The following is a 24,852-nucleotide window of genomic DNA, read 5'->3' on the forward strand; positions in this document are numbered from 1 at the left end:
CCTCTCCAACCTGTGAAGCCTTCTTAAATACCTATGCTCCCAAGGGATTATGGAATCCTTTGGGACTCCGGGGAATGAGCCCTCTGGTGGCTGTACAGAGTAAATACAAGTCCACATATATAACAACAATGACCAGGGAGGCTCAGACTGAGAGGGCTTTAGGATTCTACTGAATTGCTAACTTCCCCAAGGTGCAGGGAGCAATAGACTGTATGCACATTGCCACGTGGGCACCTTTTCAGGATGCAGAGGGTTTCAGGAATCAGCCAGCCAAAGGGAAGTAACGTATATCACTCTTTATTATAACTCATTGTATCTGATATAACTAAGGTGGATTTGCATGTGTGTGTGTTTTTTTAATAAACTGTTCCAATTGTTTTAAAATAATTATCTCACTGTCAAATTTAATGCCAGAGATTTAGAAATCTTACAGGGGGCATGGTAAGGGATTCCACTTCCTGAATGTGCACCTCATTGTCGACCACCAGCAAATTATTATGGCAGTGAATGCTAAATTTCCAGGCAGCATCCATGATGCTCACATCCTGTGTGAGAGCACTGTATCTGACTTGTTTAACAATCAGCCACAAGGTCAATGTTGGATGCTTGGTGACGAAGGATACAGCCTCGCCACCTGGCTGATGACCCCTCTGCATGACACCCACATCGAAGCCGAGAAGCAATAAAATGGAGCCACAGAGCCACTCGCAATATCGTTGATAACCATTGGAGTGCTTGAGCAGTGCTTTAGATGCCTGGACCACTCAGGAGGAGCGCTCCAATACCACCCTGAACAGGTAGCTCAATTTGTGGTGATGTGCTCCATGCTACACAACTTGGCTATCGGGAGGGGACAAGAATTGCCAGAAGGGACTGACGGTCCACCTCAGCAGAGAGAGGAAGAGGAGGACAAGGAGGTGGACACTGACCTCAGGCCACACAATCAGGCTGATGCTGAAGCCATGCCCCCTGTAAGATTTCTAAATCTCTGGCATTAAATTTGACAGTGAGATAATTCTTTTAAAACAATTGGAACAGTTTATTAAAAAAAACACACACACAGATGCACATCCACCTTAGTTACAACAGATACAATGAGGTTATAATAAAGAGTGATATACATTACTTCCCTTTGGCTGGCGGGTTCAAGAGAGAGAGAAAAGTCTTTGGCTGAGTTCTTTATATCTCTCAAAAGCCATTGTCCCTCAGAAAGCCTTACGATTGGACCTTGGTTCCAGGGCAGTTCCTTATTGGCTCTCCTCACACATGTGGCTGTCAGGCCTGGCTTGGCCATCTCTTGATTAATTTAAATGGCTTTCCAATACACAAAACCCATACGGCAGTTCTGTGGGCTTCCATTTTGTTTCTTTCAAAACTCAGCCCATGCTGGCAAACTGGGGGCTTTCATTTTGTTTCAACACAAACAGGCCTTTCCATATAACCTACACTTTTAACATTTATACATTCACAGAATCAATTTTAATCATTAATAAACACTTTTATTCTTACACCCCGCCCCCCTGTAGACCGCAGGAAAGGGCCCGTGGTGGTATCATAGCTGCAAGACTCTTACGTCAGGAGCTCATAAATGAGCGCTTTGCCTGAAAGAACATTGGTGGTATTTACAAGGCTGACACACTGCTGGGTGTGCAGGTCATACATTAATGGTGTGCATCACCTTGGTTACAGTTAAAGTTTAAGTTAATTGAAGTTAAGTGTAATTATACCCTTTGATGTTAAGGAATCACCAGTGTGTAACAGTGCAGCTATCTGAGCCAATGCGCAACAAGGTTATGTAAAATAAAAAACATTTGAACCGACCATTTTTCTGAAATCATAAGTATATCTGTAAAAACCAACCCATCCCCCCTCCACTCAATTCTCATCCCCACCTCTACCCCTTCCCCTTCCCCTCCTGACTCCAAGCTTCCTGGCCGTGGAGTTCCTCAGGTGTTGGTTCATTGGGGGGGGGGATGACAGCCGAACCGCTGCTTGGACAGATACGGGAGAGGATGGTCCTGAGGTGGGAACATGATCATAGCCAGAAGCAAGATGTTGCTGCTGGCTCTCATATGTCATTGGCAATGGGGGTGCGGCACCTTGGGGTGCAGTGCCGTGCTCTGGGAGCCCTCTGCCACCAGTGTTCCTGGCGAACAGCTGCAGGGCCTCCACAATCCCTTCCATGTTATACATTATTTGTTGGAAAAAACTCAGTGCCAACTATGTTCTTTCTGCTTAGTAGGCTTTTTGCTGCTGGTAAATCTCCCTCATGCCTCCCACAACAGCCAAACAAGCACACACCACACCCACACACGCTTTCAGTCCCTCTCTCTCTGTCTCCTCTTCTACGCAAGTAATGATGACTCCTGACCTCCTGAATCGCGGGAAATGAGCGTTGCCACGCCGTTGCTAAGGACGGCGACACTTTACGGCAGAAGGTCAGAGAGATTTAAGGCTAACACTCATTTCAGATTGGTAACGGCCAATTTTTAAAATGGAGACTAGGAGCTTTGAAAATGGGCGACAAGCCGTCGATCTGAAAACGCTTTAAAATACCGCCCATTTTTGGGCGATCCGCACAAAAGTGTAAAATCTAGCCCATAGGAACAGCAGTAGGCCATTTAGCCACTCGAGCCTCTTCCACTATTCAATGAGATCATGGCTGATCTGCGGCCTAACTTCATATACCCCTCTTTGGCCCCTATCCCTCAATAACTTCGGTAAACAAAAACCTATCAATCTTAGATTTTAAATTGACAATTGACATAACACCATTTGCTGTTTGCGGAAAATAATTCCAAACTTCTGCCACCCTTTGTGTGTAGGAATGTTTCCTAATTTCACTCCTGAAAGGTCTGGCTCTAATTTTTAGACTATGATCCTGAGGCCCCGGGTTTTCATGAGCTGCAAGGCCCTCCCCTTTGCTGCCCAAAGGTCTGCCGAATGCTGCTGAGAGACCGGGCAGTACTTTGCCTGAAAGATTCCTCTAAAAGAGGTGGCAGTACCGCCCGGCGACAAAATAACAGCTTACGCCATCAATCTGGGCGGCAGCGGGCGGGAGCTCTCAATCTCAGCAGCAAATGAGCTTGCCGCGCAAGTGCCGCCGAGGATGGAGTCAGGCCCAGGGAGGGGGGAGTTCTGAAAAGTTAAAAATATTACCCAAAAAAAACCACCGGAACACCTTCAGGTGACCCCATCCAGGTAAGTCGTTGTAAAAAAATGTTTTTTAAGATGTTCACTAACCTTTTCTTTCATGTCTTCATACCTACCGTTGGGGTAAGAACAACTTCCACGCAGCAGACCTTCCCCTTGCTGGCTCTGACTCCCGCCCCCACCAATTTGGCATCTTGGTGGGCGGGAGGCCACTTACGCATCATGGCCGCCAGACGATGTCAGCGGGCGGTTCCCGGCAGTGCTCCCCTCCCGCCCAAGTGGAAACTGGGAGCGAGAGGAAAATGGCAACAAAACTCGGCAGAAGTCACCAGCGGCAGTGGGCGGTAAGGCCACCAATATCAGTGCCTTAGTTCTAGATACCCCGTGGCATTTTAATGATCTAAGTATCTGGTCTCTTTGGACCGCCACTGTTTTTAGCTTTTCCCCATTTAGAAAGTGCACTGTTCTATTCTTTTTCAGTCCAAAGTGGATGGACTCACATTTGCTTTCATTAAAATCCATTTGCCAAAGTTTTGCCCATTCACTTAATCTATCAATATCCCTTTGTAATTCTAGGCTCTACACTGCCTACAATGCCGCCATTCTTTGTGTCATCGGCAAATTTGGATATGCGGCTTTCTATCTCATCATCTAAGTCATTCATTAATACTGTGAATAGTTGAGGCCCCAAAACAGATCCCTGAGGGACGCCACTAGTCACGTCCTGTCAATTAGAGTATCTGCCCATTATCCCTACTCTCTGTCTCCTGCCATTCAGCCAATTTCCTAACCAGATCAATAATTTGTCTTCAATTCCATGGGCTTCTATCTTACTTGTCACACAGTTCTTATGAGAGACTTTATCAAATGCCTTCTGGAAGTCCATATAATTAACATCGACAGACATTCCCCTGCCCACTATTTCAGTCACCTCCTCAAAAAATTCAACTAAGTTTGTCAGGCATAGACTACCTTTCACCAATACATGCTGGCTCTCTCTGATCAACTGAAAATTTTTGAGGTGTTCAGTCACCCTATCCTTAATTATAGACTCTAGTACTTTCCCGTCAACAGATGTTGGGCTAACTGGCCTATAATTCCTGATTTCCCTCTCTCGCCATTCTTAAATAGTGAAGTGACATGTGCAATTTTCCAATCTAAAGGAACAGTTTCTGAATCGAGAGAACTTTGGAAGATTATAGTTAGGGTATCTGCAATGTGCTCACCTGCTTCCTTTAAATCCCTGAGGTGGAAACCATCTGGTCCTAAGGATTTGTCACTCTTTAGTGCCATTATTTTCTTCATTATTGTTATTTTACTTTGAGTTCATGTCCCCGATTCAATATTAGTTTCCTTGGGATTTCAAGCACACTATCCTTTTCCTCTACTGTAAATACAGATGCAAAGTAATTATTCAACATGTCCACCTTTCCCTTATCATTGACTGTATCACCGGTATCAGTTTTCAAGGGGCCAACATTGCTCCTGACCACTGTCTTTTTCCTAATATAATTATAAACCTTATTTTGTGTTGATTTTGATATCCCTTGCAAGTTTATTTTCATACTTCCTTTTTGTAGCTCTTACTATCTGTTTTGTGACCCTTTGCTTTGTATCTCTCCCATTCGCCAGAATCTGTTCTAATTTTTGCATTTTTGTATGCTTTTTCTTTTAGTTTTATGTTGTCCTTTACCTCTTTAGTCATCATGCTGTTTTTTTTTGGAGAACTCTTGCCCTTCAGGGATATAAACTGGTTCTGTATCACATTAAATTATTTTTGGAACGACTCTCACTGATTTTCTATTGATTTATCCATTAACAGATTTTCCCAGTTTACTGTGAACAGTCTCTGCCTCATCCCATTGAAGTCGGCCTTACCTAATTCTGAATCTTAGTAGCTGTTTCGCATTTCTCCCTTTGCAGCAGCAAAGAGTGGCATTCGTGAGTTTGGTAAGTGGGTGAGTTTTAAGGGTTATTCTCTTTAACTATTTGGAGGCTGGAGTAAATTGTTAGTGGCAATTGCCAGTAGCTTCTAAGTAATTGGCAGTTTAATTTAAAGGGGAAGAGTTAAATAGTTGGGAATTTTTCAGGTTTAGGCAGAGAAAAACAAGGTAACTCTCCAGTAGGAGGCAATTAGCAGCTAGTTAAAACCAGTTCTGTAAACAACTGACCAGTAGTGAGTCATCTGACCTCGATACAGTTTAAAAAGAGGCAGCTCGTGCCGAGCACGGAGTGCAGCAGCAAAGAGTGGCATTCGTGAGTTTGGTAAGTGGGTGAGTTTTGGCATGTGGGGGAGTGGCAGGTGCTGTTTTGTCTTGTTTTTCCTACCAGTGCTGATACTAGAGCAGCCGATAAGGAGTGCGAGATTAGGAGACGGAGGCCCAGAGACCAGCCCAACCAGCTGCAGACAAAGATAGAGGGGTGCAAAATCGAGAGGTGACATCACAGCCAAGCTGGTAAGTGGTTGGCTATTCGACTGGAAAGAATAACTTTCTTTTAGACTGACTTTTAGATTGGTTTAATTGGCAGAGAACTACTAAGTAGCTGTTTGGTGTTTAAGTAAATTTTAGTAAGTAAATTATTTAAAGGGTTAAGTCATGGCAGGAGAGGTCGGACCCATGTCATGCTCCTCCTATGCTATGTGGGAAGTCAGGGACACTCTACTATGTGTGTGGGAAGTGTGTCCAGCTGCAGCTCCTGACAGACCGCATGACGGCACTGGAGCTGCGGATGGACTCACTCTGGAGCATGCACGATGCTGAGAATGTCGGGAATAGCACATTTAGTGAATTGGTCACACCACAGGTAAGGGTTAGGACAGATAGTGAATGGGTGACCAAGAAACAAGGCAAGAGCAGAAAGGTAGTGCAGGAGTCCTCTGCGATCATTTCCCTCCAAAACAGATATACCATTTTGGATACTGTTGGGGGAGATGACTTACCAGGGGAAGGCACCTGCAGCCAGGTTCATGGCACCATGGATGGCTCTGCTGCATAGAAGGGCGGGAAAAAGAATGGGAGAGCGAGAGTGACAGGGGACTCTATTGTAAGGGGAATAGATAGGAGTTTCTGCGGCCGCAACCGAGACTCCAGGATGGTATGTTGCCTCCCTGGTGCAAGGGTCAAGGATGCCTCGGAGCGGCTGCAGAGCATTCTGGAGAGGGAGGGTGAATAGCCAGTTGTTGTGGTACATGTAGGTTCCAACGATATAGGTAAGAAGCGGGAAGAGGTCCTACAAGCTGAATTTAGGGAGCTAGGAGTTAAATTAAAAAGTAGGACCTCAAAGGTAGTGATCTCTGGATTTCTACGTGCTAATCAGAGTAGAGGGAGCAGGATAGTTAGAATGAATATGGGTCTTGAGCAGTGGTGCAAGAGGGAGGGATTCAAATTCCTGGAATATTGGAACCAGTTCTGGGGTAAGTGGGACCTGTACAAAAGGGACAGTCTGCACTTGGGCAGGAACTGGTGTCCTGGGGGTAACATTTGCAAATGCAGTTCGGGAGTGTTTAAACTAATATGGCAGGGGGATGGGAACCTATGCAGCAAGACAGGGCAAAGTAATATGGAGTCAGAAACAGATGGTAGAAAGGTAAAAAGCAATAGTGGAAGGCCGAGTAAACAAAGGCAAGAAACAAAAAGGGCCACACTATATCATAATTCTAAAAGGACAAAGGGTGTTAAAAAAACAAGCCTGAAGGCTTTGTGTCTTAATGCAAGGAGTATCCGTAATAAGGTGGATGAATTAACTGTGCAAATAGATGTTAACAGATATGATGTGATTGGGATTACAGAGACGTGGCTCCAGGATGATCAGGGCTGGGAACTCAGCATCCAAGGGTATTCAACATTCAGGAAGGATAGAATAAAAGTAAAAGGAGGTGGGGTAGCATTGCTGGTTAAAGAGGCGATTAATGCAATAGTTAGGAAGGACATTAGCTTGGGTGATGTGGAATCAATATGGGTAGAGCTGCAGAACACCAAAGGGCAAAAAACATTAATGGGAGCTGTGTACAGACCTCCAAACAGTAGTAGTGATGTTCGGGAGGGCATCAAATAGGAAATTAGGGGTGCATGCAATAAAGGTGCAGCAGTTATCATGGGTGACTTTAATATGCATATAGATTGGGCTAACCAAACTGGAAGCAATACGTGGAGGAGGATTTCCTAGAGTGCATAAGGGATGGTTTTCTAGACCAATATGTCGAGGCACCAACTAGGGGGGAGGGTATCTTAGACTGTGTGTTGTGTAATGAGAGAGGATTAATTAGCAATCTCATTGTGCGAGGCCCCTTGGGGAAGAGTGACCATAATATGGTGGAATTCTACATTAGGATGGAGAATGAAACAGTTAATTCAGAGACCATGGTCCAGAACTTAAAGAAGGGTAACTTTGAAGATATGAGGCGTGAATTGGCTAGGATAGATTGGCGAATGATATTTAAGGGGTTAACAGTGGATGGGCAATGGCAGACATTTAGAGACTGCATGGATGAACTACAACAATTCTACATCCCTGTCTGGCGTAAAAATAAAAAAGGGAAGGTGGCTCAACCGTGGCTATCAAGGGAACTCAGGGATTGTATTAAAGCCAAGGAAGTGGTATACAAGTTGGCCAGAAATAGCAATGAACCCAGGGACTGGGAGAAATTTAGAACTCAGCAGAGGAGGACAAAGGGTTTGATTAGGGCAGGGAAAATAGAGTACGAGGAAGCTTGCAGGGAACATTAAAATGGACTGCAAAAGCTTCTATAGATATGTAAAGAAGGTTAGTAAAGACAAACGTAGGTCCCCTGCAGTCAGAATCAGGGGAAGTCATAACGGGGAACAAAGAAATGGCAGACCAATTGAACAAGTACTTTGGTTCGGTATTCACTAAGGAGGACACAAACAACCTTCCGGATATAAAAGGGGTCAGAGGATCTAGTAAGAAGGAGAAACTGAGGGAAATCCTTATTAGTCGGGAAATTGTGTTGGGGAAATTGATGGGATTGAAGGCCGATAAATCCCCAGGGCCTGAAGGTCTGCATCCCATACTTAAGGAGGTGGCCTTGGAAATAGCGGATGCATTGACAGTCATTTTCCAACATTCCAGACTCTGGATCAGTTCCTATGGAGTGGAGGGTAGCCAATATAACCCCACTTTTTAAAAAAGGAGGGAGAGAGAAAACAGGGAATTATAGACCGGTCAGCCTGACATCGGTAGTGGGTAAAATGATGGAATCAATTATTAAGGATGTCATAGCAGCGCATTTGGAAAGAGGTGACATGATAGGTCCAAGTCAGCATGGATTTGTGAAAGGGAAATCATGCTTGACAAATCTTCTGGAATTTTTTGAGGATATTTCCAGTAGAGTGAACAAGGGAGAACCAGTTGATGTGGTGTATTTGGACTTTCAGAAGGCTTTCGACAAGGTCCCACACAAGAGATTAATGTGCAAAGTTAAAGCACATGGGATTGGGGGTAGTGTGCTGACGTGGATTGAGAACTGGTTGTCAGACAGGAAGCAAAGAATAGGAGTAAATGGGTACTTTTCAGAATGGCAGGCAGTGACTAGTGGGGTACCGCAAGGTTCTGTGCTGGGGCCCCAGCTGTTTACACTGTACATTAATGATTTAGACGAGGGGATTAAATGTAGTATCTCCAAATTTGCAGATGACACTAAGTTGGGTGGCAGTGTGAGCTGCAAGGAGGATGCTATGAGGCTACAGAGTGACTTGGATAGGTTAGGTGAGTGGGCAAATGCATGGCAGATGAAGTATAATGTGGATAAATGTGAGGTTATCCACTTTGGTGGTAAAAACAGAGAGACAGACTATTATCTGAATGGTGACAGATTAGGAAAAGGGGAGGTGCAACGAGACCTGGGTGTCATGGTACATCAGTCATTGAAAGTTGGCATGCACTACAGCAGGCGGTTAAGGCAGCAAATGGCATGTTGGCCTTCATAGCTAGGGGATTTGAGTATAGGAGCAGGGAGGTGTTACTACAGTTGTACAGGGCCTTGGTGAGACCACACCTGGAGTATTGTGTACAGTTTTGGTCTCCTAACTTGAGGAAGGACATTCTTGCTATTGAGGGAGTGCAGCGAAGGTTCACCAGACTGATTCCCGGGTTGGCGGGACTGATATATCAAGAAAGACTGGATCAACTGGGCTTGTATTCACTGGAGTTCAGAAGAATTAGAGGGGATCTCATAGAAACATTTAAAATTCTGACGGGTTTAGACAGGTTAGATGCAGAAAGAATGTTCCCAATGTTGGGGAAGTCCAGAACCAGGGGTCACAGTCTAAGGATAAGGGGTAAGCCATTTAGGACCGAGATGAGGAGAAACTTCTTCACCTAGAGAGTGGTGAACCTGTGGAATTCTCTACCACAGAAAGTTGTTGAGGCCAATTCACTAAATATATTCAAAAATGAGTTAGATGTAGTCCTTACTACTAGGGGGTTCAAGAGGTTTGGCGAGAAAGCAGGAATGGGGTACTGAAGTTGCATGTTCAGCCACGAACTCATTGAATGGTGGTGCAGGCTCGAAGGGCTAACAACCAATAACATTAAGTCATCATTAATTTTGTTGAAAGTAAAATATTGTCACTAGTTTCATGTTGGACTAGAAATCAAAGTTTGTTTGGCGCTCTAAAATGAAAGAATAATGAAATAAGAACATAAGAATTAGGAGCAAGAGTAAGCCATTCGGCCACTCAAATCTGCTCTGCCATTCAATCAGATCATGGCTGATCTTCTACCTCAACTCCATTTTCCTACACTGACCCCATATCCCTTGATTTCCTTAATACCCAAAAATCTATCGCTCTCTGTCTTAAATGTACTCAAAGACTGAGCCTCCACAACCCTCTGGGGTAGAGAATCCCAAAGATTCACCACCCTCTGAGTGAAGAAATTTCTCTTCATTTCAATCCTAAATAGCCGATCCCTTATCCTGAGACTGTGATCCCTGGTTTCAAACTCCCCAGCCAGAGGAAACATCCTCCCTGCATCTACCCTGTCAAGCCCTGTAAGAATGTTGTATGTTTCAATGAGATCACCTCTCATTTTTCTGAATTCTAGAGAAAATAGGCTAAGTCCGCTCATTCTCTCCTCATCGGACAATCCCCCCATCCCAGGAATCAGCCTAGTGAAGTGTCATTGCACTCCCTTTATGGCAAATATATAATTCCTTCGATAAGGAGACCAAAACTGTACACAATACTCCAGGTGCAGTCTCACCAGGGCCCTATATAATTGCAGTAAGATGACTTTACTCTTATGCAAAAACAAAATACTGCGGATGCTGGAATCTGAAATTAAAACAGAAAATGCTGGAAATCTCAATGGGTCAGGCAGCATCTGTGGAGAGAAGCAGAGTTAACGTTTCAGGTCCATGGCCCTTCGTCAGAACTGGCGAAAGTTCAAGATACAACAGATTCTTAAGGAAGTGCAGAGGCAGTGAGAGGGAGAGGGGAGGAAAGAACAAAAGGGAAGGTGTGTGATAGGGTGGATGGTCGGAGAGATTTGAGCGATAAGAGGGATGATGGGCCAAATTGAGATGGTAATGGCACAAGTTAGGAAACAAAAGATGAATCTAGATAGGGTGTGAATGGCGGAATAATTACCAGCTGCCATAGGAAACAGAGAGAAAAATAAAAAGGGGGAGGGGGAGCTTGTAAAAAAAAAAATGAAGGAAAGGGAACAAAATATGAGCAGAAGTTATGGTCTGAAATTATTGAACTCGACATTGAGTCCAGAATTGCAAATTGAGCACCATGATGACATTTGTCGAAGGATTCCCTGTATGATAATAAGGCTTTCACTTCTGCCTAGATAGGTCAAAATCTCAGGTCAAATGTCATAGAAAATTATTCAAATTATGAATTACATTAAACAATAAGAAAAGGTTTTAAAGCTAGGTATACTTATCATAAAATGAAAATAAATTACAGCTTGTCAGAAATGACAAGTTTCAGTTATACACTTCCTCCTCAGATTGTCTCCCTCAGACCCAGATCTACCCAGCAATTAACTCCATTCTCATCAAGAGTCACTGCAGCATGGCAAGGCCGACAGGGAGATAAATGTAAAAAATAGACTGATGTGGCTTTACTGCTGCTGCCAGTCATGCTCACTGCATTTCACAAGTCTTTTGACATTGAGATGATCAGTTGGAATGTCATGATGTGACATGAATATTTGCAAAATATATTTACAACTATAAACACTAGACCTTGTGATTGGGGGGGGGGGGGGGGATACATTTTTGCTCATGCTGCATCATTTATAATTTAAATATCAAATGTCTCAGTAATTAAAAAAAATATTAATAATTGCAAGTTATATTCCTTTATTGATACGGCAATAAAGAGAGCAGTCACATTACTAAGGTTAATTTCTTGAGGAATAGCGTACAAAAGCAGGGACATGATGTTAAATGTATATAGAACCTTGGTTAGATGACACGTGTGTGTATTTCTGGTCTCCATACCCCAAAAAGGATATTGAAACACTAGAGAAAATGCAGAAAAGATTTACAAGCACGTTACCAGAAATGAGAGGATGCAACTATCAGAAAAAATTAAGTAGGCTGGGGCTCTTTTCTCTGGAAACGAGAAGAGTAAGAGGAGACCTGTGAGAGGTCTTCAAAATTATAAAGTGGTTCAATAGGGTGGATGTGGAGAAACTGTTTCCAATTGTGGGTGAGTCCAGAACAAGGGGACATAAATATAAGATAGACACTGACAGATCAAATTTGTTTGTTTGAAGAAAATTGTGCAGAATTGTGTAGCTTGGCTCAAGGCACTGCAAACATTTACACATTTTCTTGGTTTAAAGGAAGATTTATTAGAAAAACCTCTAGAAACCCAACACAGTTAAAAGCTAAATCAGATTATTTGTGTTTATTTTAGGGTGCAGTTAAAAGGAGTAAATTTGTGACTTTGCACTTTGAGAGCTTCACCCATTGGCAGCGCATGTCAGACATTTGGATGCATACTGCACACCTAGGCCGCGATTACACCTACTGAGGCAGGCTCAGTGTGGCCGAGGTAGGTGGCAGACTGCGAACCCGCTCCTGACTCCATGCCAGCTTCCCCACGACTTTCCCCCGATGGGGCTTGTTAAGCCTGCCCTGCAAGGTTCCCAGCCAATTAAAATGAAGCAGGTCTGATTACATCATTTGATAACGCATCATCAGCCGGTTTCCTTAAAGAGACCATGTCCACATTCATTTCAACAGTTGTGATGTCAGTGTTCTACAGCATTGAGGTGCTGATAACACTGACAAGCACTGCACAAAGTTGCACAGCTGCACCCAGGCTCTCTCGTGACTCCCTCTGATAGAGAATATTGATAGAGAATTCAAACAGGCTGCAAAGTTGAGAAAACACACACTCCATGTCTACGTGTGACTGAGCACATTGCATTAAGTCATCAGTCAACTTGACATTTCAGGACCTTTGGCAGTGAGCCAATTAGGGGTTAAGAATATATCAATTGAGCCAATAAGGTCAAAGGAGGCGAGTTCTGTAAATTGATCCAGTATAAGAACAGCCATGTTTTGCCATGTGTTTTCAGAAGGTCAAAGGACCTGGCATAAGGCCAGAGCTTGTTGCAGCTGCCAGAATAAAGTTATTTTAAAGATCTACAACTGGAGTTCGCATCTCATTGAAAATTAAGAGATCTAACAATTTTGGCGTCACGAACAGGATCGCTGAGGGAAGAAACTGAATTTTGGACATCGAACCTACATACTGAGGTAAGGACTCCTCTTTATAAAAGTCCTCAGTCAATGGTCTAAATTTACCTCCCCTTCTACGCGATTCCGAAAGCCTCCGGTTTGCGAACCCTCCGGTTGGTGATCGGTCGAGATCCCATAGACGTCTAAACTTCGGCAGTGTGTTAGTTAATTCATCACCGACCCACTGATTCGGCTGGAAAGCCTACGACTTGAGACCCCAGGAAAGAAATTAGTAATATGGCAGCAGGAGATAAGAGCAAAGAATTGCCTACAACTGTTAAAGGTGGGCGGGCAACACCTGAGGTTTCGATAGATGAAATCCTCGAACAGTTGAAAGAATACATAGAGCAACAATTCGACTTATTTAAAACTTGTATTAAGATCAAACGAAAATACGGTCCCTCCAAAGGACAATGGTCCTTGGACGAGATCAAAAGGGTCTGGGGAAAAACGACCCGTATGAAAAATAAAGAATGAACCAGATGGTCCCTAGCTGTTATGAGACAGATCCGACAGCGGAATGAGATTATAACGCGTTCCCAATATGATAGGGACCTGACCAGTACAAAGCACCAATTGCAAGCGGTTTGTGAACAGCTGAGACAGAAAAAGCTTGAACTTGAAAAGTCGGAAGCAGAAGTTAAAGATCTTAAAGGTGAAATTAAAGAATGGAAAAATTCATTAGATCAAGAGACAGTAATAGGAAAAGGAAAATGTATCGGTCAATTCCCAGGGTACCCATGTTTGGATAAATTAAAAGTGCAAACCCGAAGACACGACCGAGGAATAGATACGGTTTCTGAATCCTCCGATGATACAAGGTCGGAGGATGAAGAATTAGGGGTGTGCTTTGCCCCTTTTAAAAAAAGACGAGTTGTAGTCAAATCAGAAGAGACTGCGGATGAGGACGGAACCAAAAAAACGAGGAAAAGGGTGTATGCAGAATACTTATTTCATGATCCGGCAGACCCAGAGAAAATTGATAAATGGTCCAAGGAGTTGCCCAACCCAAAGAAAGGGGGAGTGAAAACGTGGGACCAATTGGACCGCTTAAGAAATATATATCAACTTCATCCCTGGGACGGAGTGCAAATTTTGACCATAATGGTGCCAAAAACATAGGGAAGAAAATTGCACGACAAGGTAGAAGAAGCTTTGGGGCAGGATGAGCAAGAATTAGATGCAGGATGGGAGGCGATTAAACACTGGCTGCAAGCCTTCAGTCCAGCTAAGACAGACTGGGGAAAAATTGCAGCCTGCCAACAGAAAGGAACAGAGGAGGTCCTGGGGTATGACGAGCGGTTTAGATGCACGTGGCTAGAACATTCGTGTGTGAATAATATGGATGAGGAAATGGATGAACAAGTGTTTGGACCCCTTAAAGCAGCTTTCGTGGCAGGTCAAAATGCTTAAGGTAGTGTTACCGGACTGGGAAGGTAGAGGAACTACCTTTGCAGCATTGGTGGATCGATGTAACCAATTAGACAGGGATATGGGAGCTAAAGTCTGAGCTATACAGGCTATGCGATGGAAATCCCAGGATTCCGATAAACAGTTATTCGGAAAATTTCCCGGAAAATGTCATTATTGTGGGAAAGAAGGTCACTGGGCCAAGACGTGCAGGGCAAAACAGAAAGGTCGTGGCCGGGGAAGAGGACGCAGCCAGGGATACAATTCAGCCAACAAACCAGGCTTGTCACAAGATAACGACCTCATAGAAGCATTTAAGCGACTGACAATACAACAACAGAAGGAGTTACTTGGGATAGCAAAAAACGATGAGAGCCCACCCTGGCCCCCCTCCTCGCACTAATACAACAGAGGGGAGATGGGCTATATATAACTGTGAGGGTGGGCGATAAGGATGTGGACTGTCTTTTAGACACGGGGCGGAATAACATGCTTACCCCTACAATATGGAGACTTTTTGCCGTTGGATGGTAGGGCACACGATGCCATCGAGTCGCTAAAAAGAGCTCTGGGCTCCGACTCCGTTAGGTGCATCGAGGAGGCTCAAGCACGTGGGGAGATCCCTTCCGAACTGACCCCCGTCCGGACGGAATTCCTCATCGGCGCCAAACCCCGGAACCTCCCTCGGGGGCCGGCGCCTCACAACTTGAGCCTCCTCGGGGAAATCCCCTCCGTGCCTTTCAGTTCCGCGCGGAGGGGTTTCCTGTACGGGCTGCTCCTGCACACTCTCAACTTTGCCATCCTTGCCTGCCGTCCGGTTACGCCATGGCGTACCATCTTGCCGTCTGGAGGAGGCGGTGGTCCCCGATGGAAGGCACTCTACGCAGGGGTCCTCGCACTATTTGTCGGGGACTTGGCCTGGAGGGTGGTGCACGGAGCAGTGCCGTGCAATAAATTTTTAAGCCGGTTCATGGACTCCCAGGCCGCCTGCAATTTCTGCGGTCTGGAAGAGTCCGTGTTCCATGTTTTTATTGAGTGCACGAGGTTGCAGCCCCTGTTTTGTTATCTAAAGGGGCTGCTCCTGAAATTCTGGCTGCACTTCAGTCCCACACTCCTGATCTTCGAGCACCCTGTGCGGAGGGGAGCGGGTAGGTCCAAAGGCCTACTCGTAGGACTGCTCCTGGGCACGGCCAAGGGTGCCATCAGCCGGTCCAGGCAGCGGGCGGTCGAGGGGGTCGTTCAACCTGACTGCCTGCCTCTCTTCCGCGCGTACATCCGCGCCAGGGTGTCCTTGGAGATGGAGCACGCGGTGTCCACCGGTACGCTCGAGGCCTTCCGCGAGAGGTGGGCACCGGAGGAACTGGAGTGCATCGTCACGCCCGGCAACCAAATTTTAATTTGATTTTATGTTTTTAAGTTAATTTGTTTTAATTGCCGGTGCTTTTAGTGTCCCCCTCCCCTTTTATAGGGGGCACTTGGAGAAAAAAAATTCAATTCTGTGTCCAAAAAAAAAGGCATTGTAAATGTTGGTGTTTCCCCCAGATCGAGGGGCACGGTTTAATGTTTTTTGTTTACTCCTAAAAGAGTTTCATGCACAAGGACCAATTGTGGAGCTTTGGAGGCGTGGCCTATTTAATTGGAGCCCTGCTGCTGTGAGGGAAGGAGCTACCAACTTTGCTCCTGCCTAGGAAGGCCTTGAGAGCCCTGAGAACAGCCCAGGAAGAGAAGGAAAGGGCTAGCTTGCTACCCATTCAACATCTGGAGGGAGAGGAGGAGCGCAGGAAAATTTACCAACTTTACTACAACTACAGAGAGTTGGAGAGAGGGGGAAAAAACAACAACCTGTGTGGAAGGAGGGAGTTTCTACAACATTCTACAGGTGGGTGTTGGTGCATTTCCCCGAAAGACATTGTTTTATTGGTGGGGGGAGGAAAGAAGACTTTTCGAGGGCCGGAATATCGCGGGGGGTGTGTGTGTGTGGAAGTGTGTGTGGGGGCCTTGCTTACAACTAGGCCCCACACACAATTGAAGCACCCCTCCCCCATTGCCTAGCCTGGGATAGCTGGAGCTACCTGGCTGAACATTCATTAATTACCCTATTGAACATCGTTGGGAGTGTGTGCCTGTGTGGCTCCAGCTGCCCCAGGTGAAGACATCTTCTCCTCCCACCCGAAGACCACCCCAAAGACTGTGCTTTTGTTTTTGCCATCTGGGGAGTGCACCCACCCATTTACTGTGAGGGGAGACCTGCCCTCGCAGCCTCCCTCTTTCCCACACCCCCTTTTCTCTATCTCTCTCTCTCTGTCTCTCCCCACTCTCTCTGAGAGCCCTTTCTCCTAATTTTTTAAAACAATTAAAACAACTGAGCAGAGGAAGCAAGGCCCCTCCCCAATTGCCAACTAGGGGAGAGGTGTGCCTCGTTAAGAGCTCCTCTGCTCAGCCTTATTGAACGAGGCCAATTAAGACCATTAAGGCCTGTGACTTTGGGGTGGGTGTAGCCCTTAAAGGGACCCCGTGATGGCAACCCCATCCATGCCGGTGGCAGGGCCAGCAAGGACATATGCGCAGGCGGCATCCACATCCACGGTGCCTCTTGCGCCACCTGCTGCCCTGCCACCTTTCAGACTTATCACCAAGAAACACGGGGTCAAGAGCTACACTCACCCCACAATGAGCATCGAGGAGTGCGTGCGGGCAATGGCTGAGGTAGTCGGCCCCTCGGCCATTGTCGCGGCCTCCAAGATGTCTGGGAAGGCTGTGTTCTTCCTGGGGTCGGAGCGGGAGGTGTCCCTGGCCCTTGAAAAGGGGCTCACGGTGGGCGGGACATTCCTGCCGGTGGATCCTTTCGAGGCCACCGCACAGAGGGTCATCGTATCGAACGTCCCGCCCTTTGTTCCCGCTGAGCTCCTCCTCCCTCACCTACACCAACTGGGGGAGGTAAGGTCGGGGATCAACCCCATACCGCTCGGCCTCAGGGAGAACAGCCTGCGCCACGTGTTCTCCTTCCGCCGCCAGCTCTTTGTCCGGCTGGCGCGGGAAGAGATGACAGAGGGCAATTTTAATGTGGTGCACGAGGGGACTGCCTACCGCGTCTTTTGGACGTCGGACGGCGTGCGGTGCCATGCCTGCAGGGAGGTGGGGCACGTTCGCAAGAACTGCCCCGCCTCCAAGGCCGCCAAACCACCGAGGGTGGCCAAGGCTGGCGCCGCCGCCACCCCTCCCCCTAATAGCGTCCGCGTGCCGCGAGCCGTAGGGGCCTTTGCCGGGGGCCTTTGCTTTCACGGCCTCCGGCGGGGGGGAGGGAGAGAGTCCGATCGGAAGGAAGACGCGGGAGAGGGCGAAACATCTCGAGGCGGGTCCCCTCGGTGCGCCAGACAGCTTGAACACCGCGCTCAGCACAACCCAGTCACCGGCGAGCGCGTGGTGCCCTGAGCCCGTGCCCGAGCCCTTGACCAATACCACAGAGGGGCTCGGGCGCGGGCAAGAAAAGAAAAAGGGGGGGGTGGAGCGGGAGGCCTCGGCAGACATGGAGGTCTCCCTGCCTCCGCGCACCCCCAGCAACAAAAGGAGGCGCCGCTCCGATGAGGCGGAGGGGAAACAACATCCCTCCGCGGAGGAGTCGGTGCCCGCCGCGTGTCCCGCGTCCCCCACCAGCGCCCCCAAGCTGCGCTGTAGGCGAGAGGAGTCTGTCCCCGGGGAGGGTGAGACAGTCGAGGCTGCCCAGCCGCTGCCTCCCGGGGATGGCGTGGAAGATCTGCCTGTCGTGGGGGGCGTGGGGATCGCGGAGGAATGCATTGCCGCCGGGACGAGCGTCCCGGGGACTGAGGCGGGCGGGGCCGAAAAGGCCGCACCTGAGCCTGCCCAGCCAATACCCAACTTCCCCCGGGATTTGCTCGACCCGGCAGAAACTGGAATTAAGAATTTTAATGACACCGTACATGCTGGGCCGGAGGGTGGCAGCGGGGAGGGGGAGGAACACCCACCCTCGCCCCCTACTTTGGAGCTGGAGCACTTGGAGGGCCTGGGTATTTCCTATGGCCGGGTCTCTCCTTGTTCCCCGGTTCCTGGGGTGGAGGGGGAACCCCTTCCGCTGTCGTTTCCCGACCCAGCACCATTTTAAAAGAGCCCAGTGGGGACTCCTCTGCCGACGATCCTGGGGGTGGGATCGGGGCAGAGCCAGGGCCGGTTGGAGCGGCCGGGTCATTTGCCGTACCTTGTGTGGTCGATGGGCCGGCTGCTGGCGGCCACCTCCTGGAGGAGGACGGAGACTCGGTGGGGGACGCGGGAGAAGATCGAGAGACCACCGCCAGTGAAGCGGTGGATCTGCTCGCGACCGCCGCTGAGACCCTCCTCATTCCTGCAAAGGAACTCCGGGACTTTTTGGCCCAGAGCCGGGGTCGCTGCAACCAAGCCCAACTGGCCCTGGGAAAATGGTCCGAGCCAGAGCTGATCAAGGGGTCCGTCCGCGCCGCTGCTAAAACCTTGGCCGCGGGCGGGCCCTTGACAAAGGCGCAACACCTTGAGCAGCGCGAGCTCGAGGGACTCCTCGCTGGGCTGCAGAGGGAGTGGAGGTCAACAAAAGACTCCGCTCCCTCCCCCACAATAGGTTAAGGTAGAGGTTGCACTATGCTTTTGCCATGAAGATAACCATAGCCAGCCTCAACATCAACGGCGGCAGAGGGGCACGCCGTAGATTTGACAATTTTTCGCTCCTGCGGGAGGGGAAATATGCGGTGTGCTTCCTGCAAGAAACCCACACCGTTCCGGGAGACGAAGCCACGTGGCTCCTGGAATGGCAAGGAGAGGTCCGCATGAGCCACCTCACCGCCACTTCTAGTGGGGTGGCCATCTTGCTGGGCCCGCATTTTCAGCCGGAGATCTTGGGGGTCGAGGAGCCCGTGCCAGGCCGCTTGCTGCACGTAACGGTTCACCTGGGGGACGTGCCGCTCCATCTCGTGAACGTGTACGCCCCTCAGCCCGGCCCGCAGCAAGCGCGCTTCTTCGAAGAAGTGTCCGCTCTTCTTGGCTCCGTCGACGTCGGCGACTGCATTGTTCTCGGGGGGGGATTTTAACTGCACCCTCGAGGCGAGGGACCGCTCCGGTGCCCCGCAGAGCATGACGGCGATCGAGAAGTTGAGGGACCTGGTCGGGTCCTTCGACTTGGTAGACGTCTGGCGAAATCTCCACCCCGACTCCAGCGCCTTCACTTGGGTGAGGCCTGGAGTAGGATGGTCCAGAGTCGACCGCCTTTACGTGTCTCGGGCGTACGTTTCCTGCGTCCCGGCGGCCTCCATGCGGCCGGTGCCGTGTTCGGACCACCACCTGGTGTGGGCGGAGCTCGCTTCGCTCCGCGCGTGGACGGGGTCCGCGTACTGGCACTTTAACAACCGGCTGCTGGAGGATGTGCGGTTCCAGGACTCGTTCTGTCGTTTCTGGGCCGACTGGAGAAGGAAGCAGGGGGGCTTCCCCTCCTTGAGGCTATGGTGGGACGTGGGCAAGGCTCACATCCGCGTCTTCTGTCAAGAGTGCGTGAGGGGGTCGACCAAGAGGCGGGCGGCCAGGGTCGGGCGCCTAGAAAAAGAGGTGCTCGACCTGGAATTCCGTCTCGGTCAAGTCGTCGAGGACCCGGCCCTGCGGACGGTGTACGAAGCGAAGAAGGCCGCGCTGAAGGACCTTGCAGCTCGTCGGGTCCCGAGGCGCGTTCGTGAGGTCGCGGATCCGGTTCCTGCGGGATCTGGACCGCGGCTCCCCCTTCTTCTACTCACTGGAAAAAAGCCAGAGTGTCCGTAAGCAGCTCTTGACGCTGCTGGCCGACGACGGCTCTCTCGTCTCGGATCCGGAGGGCGTCAACAACAGGGCCCGTGAATATTACAGGGCTCTGTTCTCTCCGGATCCGTCCAGCGAGGAAGCGCGTAGAGTTTTGTGGGAGGGCCTGCCGAAGGTCAGCCCGGAGGGCGCCGAAAATCTAGAAGCTCCGCGAAGCCTGGCGGAGCTGACCGGTGCCCTCGACCGGCTCTCGAGGGGAAAATCCCCGGGGCTGGACGGGCTGACCGTGGAGTTCCACAGGGCGTTCTGGGACGTCCTGAGGGGTGACTACGCGCGGGTCCTGGGGGAAAGTCTGGCGACCGGGGAGATGCCCCTCTCTTGGCGCAGGGCAGTCATCGTCCTGCTGCCTAAGAAGGGCGATCTCCGCCTCCTTAAGAGCTGGCGCCCGGTCTCCCTCCTCAGCACGGACTACAAAATCTTCGCCAGGGCGATGTCTGCTCGCCTTGGTGCCGTGCTGGACCACATGATCCACCCCGACCAGTCCTACACTGTCCCGGGCCGGACAATCCACGACAACATCCATCTGGTCCGGGACCTCATCCATCATTCCCAGGAGGCTGGTCTGTCGGTCGCCTTCCTATCTCTCGACCAAGAGAAGTCGTTCGACAGGGTGGATCACGACTATCTGCTCGGAACTCTGCGCGCTTTCGGGTTCGGGACGCATTTCGTCGCCCGGATCCGACTTTTGTACGCCGCCGCGGAGTGTCTGATTAAGGTTAATGGGTCCTTGACGACGCCCCTTCGCTTTAGGAGAGGGGTGCGCCAGGGATGCCCCATGTCCGGCCAGTTATACGCCGTTTGCGTGGAGCCTTTCCTGCGCCTCCTACGGACGAGGTTGACGGGACTGGCTCTGCAAGGGCCGGGCGTGGAGGTCGTCCTCTCGGCTTACGCCGATGACGTGCTCCTCGTGGTAGAGGATCCCGCTGACCTGCGAAGGATGCGTGAGTGCCAGGAGATTTACTTGACCGCGTCCTCCGCCAGGATCAACTGGGAGAAATGTTCCGGACTCCTGGTGGATCAGTGGCGGGTGGACTCCCTGCCGGAGGAGCTCAGGCCTTTTGCCTGGAGCACGACCCATCTCCTCTATCTGGGAGTCTACCTTAGCCCCGACGAGGAAGCCTGGCCGGCGAACTGGCAGGAGCTGGAGGCCAAGGTCGCCGCTCGCCTAGGGCGCTGGACAGGACTGCTCCGAGTGCTGTCCTACAGGGGTCGAGCGCTCGTCATAAACCAGCTGGTGGCCACAATGTTGTGGTACCGGCTGGTCACTTTGACCCCTCCCCCTGCGTTTGTCGCCAAGATACAGAAGAAGCTGGTGGACTTCTTCTGGAACAACAGGAAGCACTGGGTCTCTGCCGCGGTCTTGAGTCTCCTGCTTGAGGAGGGCGGTCAGTCGTTGGTGTGCGTCAGCGCCCAGCTCGCGACTTTCCGTCTTCAGACCCTGCAGAGATACCTTTACGTCGAGCCCCCTCCTAGGTGGTGCGCTCTGGCGACGTATTTCTTCCGCCAGCAGCGCGACCTCAATTACGACACGCAGCTCCTGTTTGTGAACTTGGGGGGTGTCAGGACCGCCCTCCAGGAGCTGCCTGTCTTTTGCAAGGAACTCATCAGGATCTGGAACAAAGTCTCCACCAAGCGCAGCTCTCCGCCGGCTGGAGTGGCGGCCGTCCTGCAGGAGCCGCTGCTCGGGAATCCGTACCTCCACGACCGAGGTTTTATGTGGCGGTCGGAAGAGAGGGCTGTGGCTGGTGAGGTGACCAGGGTCAGGGACCTGCTCGATGGCGGAGAAGCGGGCTGGATGGCGCCAGGCACGCTGGCGCGGCGCCTAAATTCAGCAGACGTCCGCCGCGCGGCCGAAGCCATCGAGTCGCTAAAAACAGCTCTGGGCCCTGACTCTGTTAGGTGCATCAAGGAGGCTCAGGCACGTGGGGAGATCCCGTCCGAACTGACCCCCGTCCGGACGGAATTCCTCATTGGCGCCAAACCCCGGAATCTCCCTCGGGGGCCGGCGCCTCACAACTTGAGCCGCCTCAGGGAAATCCCCTCCGTGCCTTTCATTTCCGCGCGGAGGGGTTTCCTGTACGGGCTGCTCCTGCACACTCTCAACTTTGCCATCCTCGCCGGCCGTCCGGACACGCCATGGCGTACCATCTTGCCGTCCGGAGGAGGCGGGGGTCCCCGATGGAGGGCACTCTATGCGGGAGTCCTCCCACTATTCATCGGGGACTTGGCCTGGAGGGTGGTGCACGGAGCAGTGCCGTGCAACAAATTTTTAAGCCGGTTCACGGACTCCCAGGCCGCCTGCAATTTCTGCGGTCCATGTTTTTATTGAGTGCACGAGGTTGCAGCCCCTGTTCCATTATTTGAAGGGGCTGCTCCTGAAATTCTGGCTGCACTTCAGTCCCACTCTCCTGATCTTTGGGCACCCTGTGCGGAGGGGAGCGGGTAGGTCCGAGGGCCTCCTCGTAGGACTGCTCCTGGGCACGGCCAAGGGTGCCATCAGCCGGTCCAGGCAGCGGGCGGTCGAGGGGGTCGTTCAACCTGACTGCCTGCCTCTCTTCCGCTCTTATATCCGGTCCAGGGTGTCCTTGGAGATGGAGCACGCGGTGTCCACCGGTACGCTCGCGGCCTTCCGCGAGAGGTGGGCACCGGAGGGACTGGAGTGCATCATCACGCCCGGCAACCAAATTTTAATTTTATTTTACGTTTTAAAGTTTAATTTGTTTTTAATTGCTGGTGCTATTAATGTCCCCCTCCCCTTTTATAGGGGGCACTGGAGGAAAAAATGTGATTTTAGTGCCCAAAAAAACCCCCCCAAAAAAACACACAAAAAAAACACAAAAAAAAACCACAAAAAAGAAAAAAAAAGGGGCCTTGTAAATGTCTGGTGTGTCATCCAGGTCGGGTGGCACCGATTAATGTTTTATGTTTTTCAGATAAACTCCAAAAAGAGTTTCATGCACAAGGACCCCCAGGTCCCTTTCCACTACAGCATGTTGTAATTTCTCCCCATTCAAATAATATTCCCTTTTACTGTTTTTTTTCCCAAGGTGGATGACCTCACACTTTCCAACATTGTATTCCATCTGCCAAACCTTAGCCCATTTGCTTAACCTATCCAAATCTCCTTGCAGTCTCTCTGAGTCCTCTACACAACCCGCTTTCCCACTAATCTTAGTGTCATCTGCAAATTTTGTTGCACTTCACTCTGTCCCCTCTTCTAGGTCATCTATGTATATTGTAAACAGTTGTGGTCCCAGCACTGATCCCTGTGGCACACCACTAACCACTGATTTTCAACCGGAAAAGGACCCATTTATCCCGACTCTCTGCTTTCTGTTCGCCAGTCAATTTTCTATCCATGCTAATACATTTCCTCTGACTCCGCGTACCTTTATCTTCTTTAGTAACCTTTTGTGTGGCACCTTATCGAATGCCTTTTGGAAATCTAAATACACCACATCCATCGGTACACCTCTATCCACCATGCTCGTTATATCCTCAAAGAATTCCAGTAAGTTAGTTAAACATGATTTCCCCTTCATGAATCCATGCTGCGTCTGCTTGATTGCACTATTCCTATCCAGATGGCCCGCTATTTCTTCCTTAATGATAGTTTCAAGCATTTTCCCCACTACAGATGTTAAACTAACCGGCCCATAGTTACCTGCCTTTTGCCTGCCCCCTTTTTTAAACAGAGGCGTTACATTAGCTGCTCTCCAATCCGCTGGTACCTCCCCAGAGTCCAGAGAATTTTGGTAGATTATAACGAATGCATCTGCTATAACTTCAGCCATCTCTTTTAATACCCTGGGACTTGTCTACCTTCAGTCCCATTAGCCTGTCCAGCACTACTCCCCTAGTGATAGTGATTGTCTCATGGTCCTCCCTTCCCACATTTCTGTGGCCTGCAAATTTTGGCATTGTTTTTGTGTCTTCCACTGTGAAGACGGAAGCAAAATAATTGTTTAAGGTCTCAGCCATTTCCACATTTCCCATTATTAAATCTCCCTTCTCATCTTCTAAGGGACCAACATTTACTTTAGTCACTCTCTTCCGTTTTATATATCGGTAAAAGCTTTTACTATCTGTTTTTATGTTTTGCGCCAGTTTACTTTCGTAATCTATCTTTCCTTTCTTTATTGCTTTCTTAGTCATTCTTTGCTGTCATTTAAAATTTTCCCAATCTTCCAGTTTCCCACTAACCTTGGCCACCTTATACGCATTGGTTTTTAATTTGATAGTCTCCTTTTTTTCCTTGGTTATCCACGGCTAGTTATCACTTCTATTGCCGCCCTTCTTTTTCACTGGAATATATATTTTTTGCGCACTATGAAAGAGCTCCTTAAAAGTCCTCCACTGTTCCTCAATTGTGCCACCGTTTAGTCCTTGTTTCCAATCTACTTCAGCCAACTCTGCCCTCATCCCACTGTAGTCCCCTTTGTTTAAGCATAGTACCCTCGTTTTTGATACAACTTCCTCATCCTCAATCTGTATTACAAATTCAACCATATTGTGATCACTCATTTCGAGAGGATCTTTTACGAGGAGATCGTTTATTTTTCCTGTCTCATTACACAGGACCAGATGCAAGATGGCTTGCTCCCTTGTAGGCTCTGTTACATACTGTTCTAAGAAACAGTCCCGTATGCATTCTATGAATTCCTCCTCCAGGCTACCCCCTGCGATTTGATTTGACCAGTCGATATGTAGTTTAAAATCCCCCATGACTACTGTCG

Source organism: Pristiophorus japonicus, chromosome 4 (genome assembly GCF_044704955.1).
Source record: "Pristiophorus japonicus isolate sPriJap1 chromosome 4, sPriJap1.hap1, whole genome shotgun sequence".
NCBI lineage: Eukaryota > Metazoa > Chordata > Chondrichthyes > Pristiophoridae > Pristiophorus > Pristiophorus japonicus.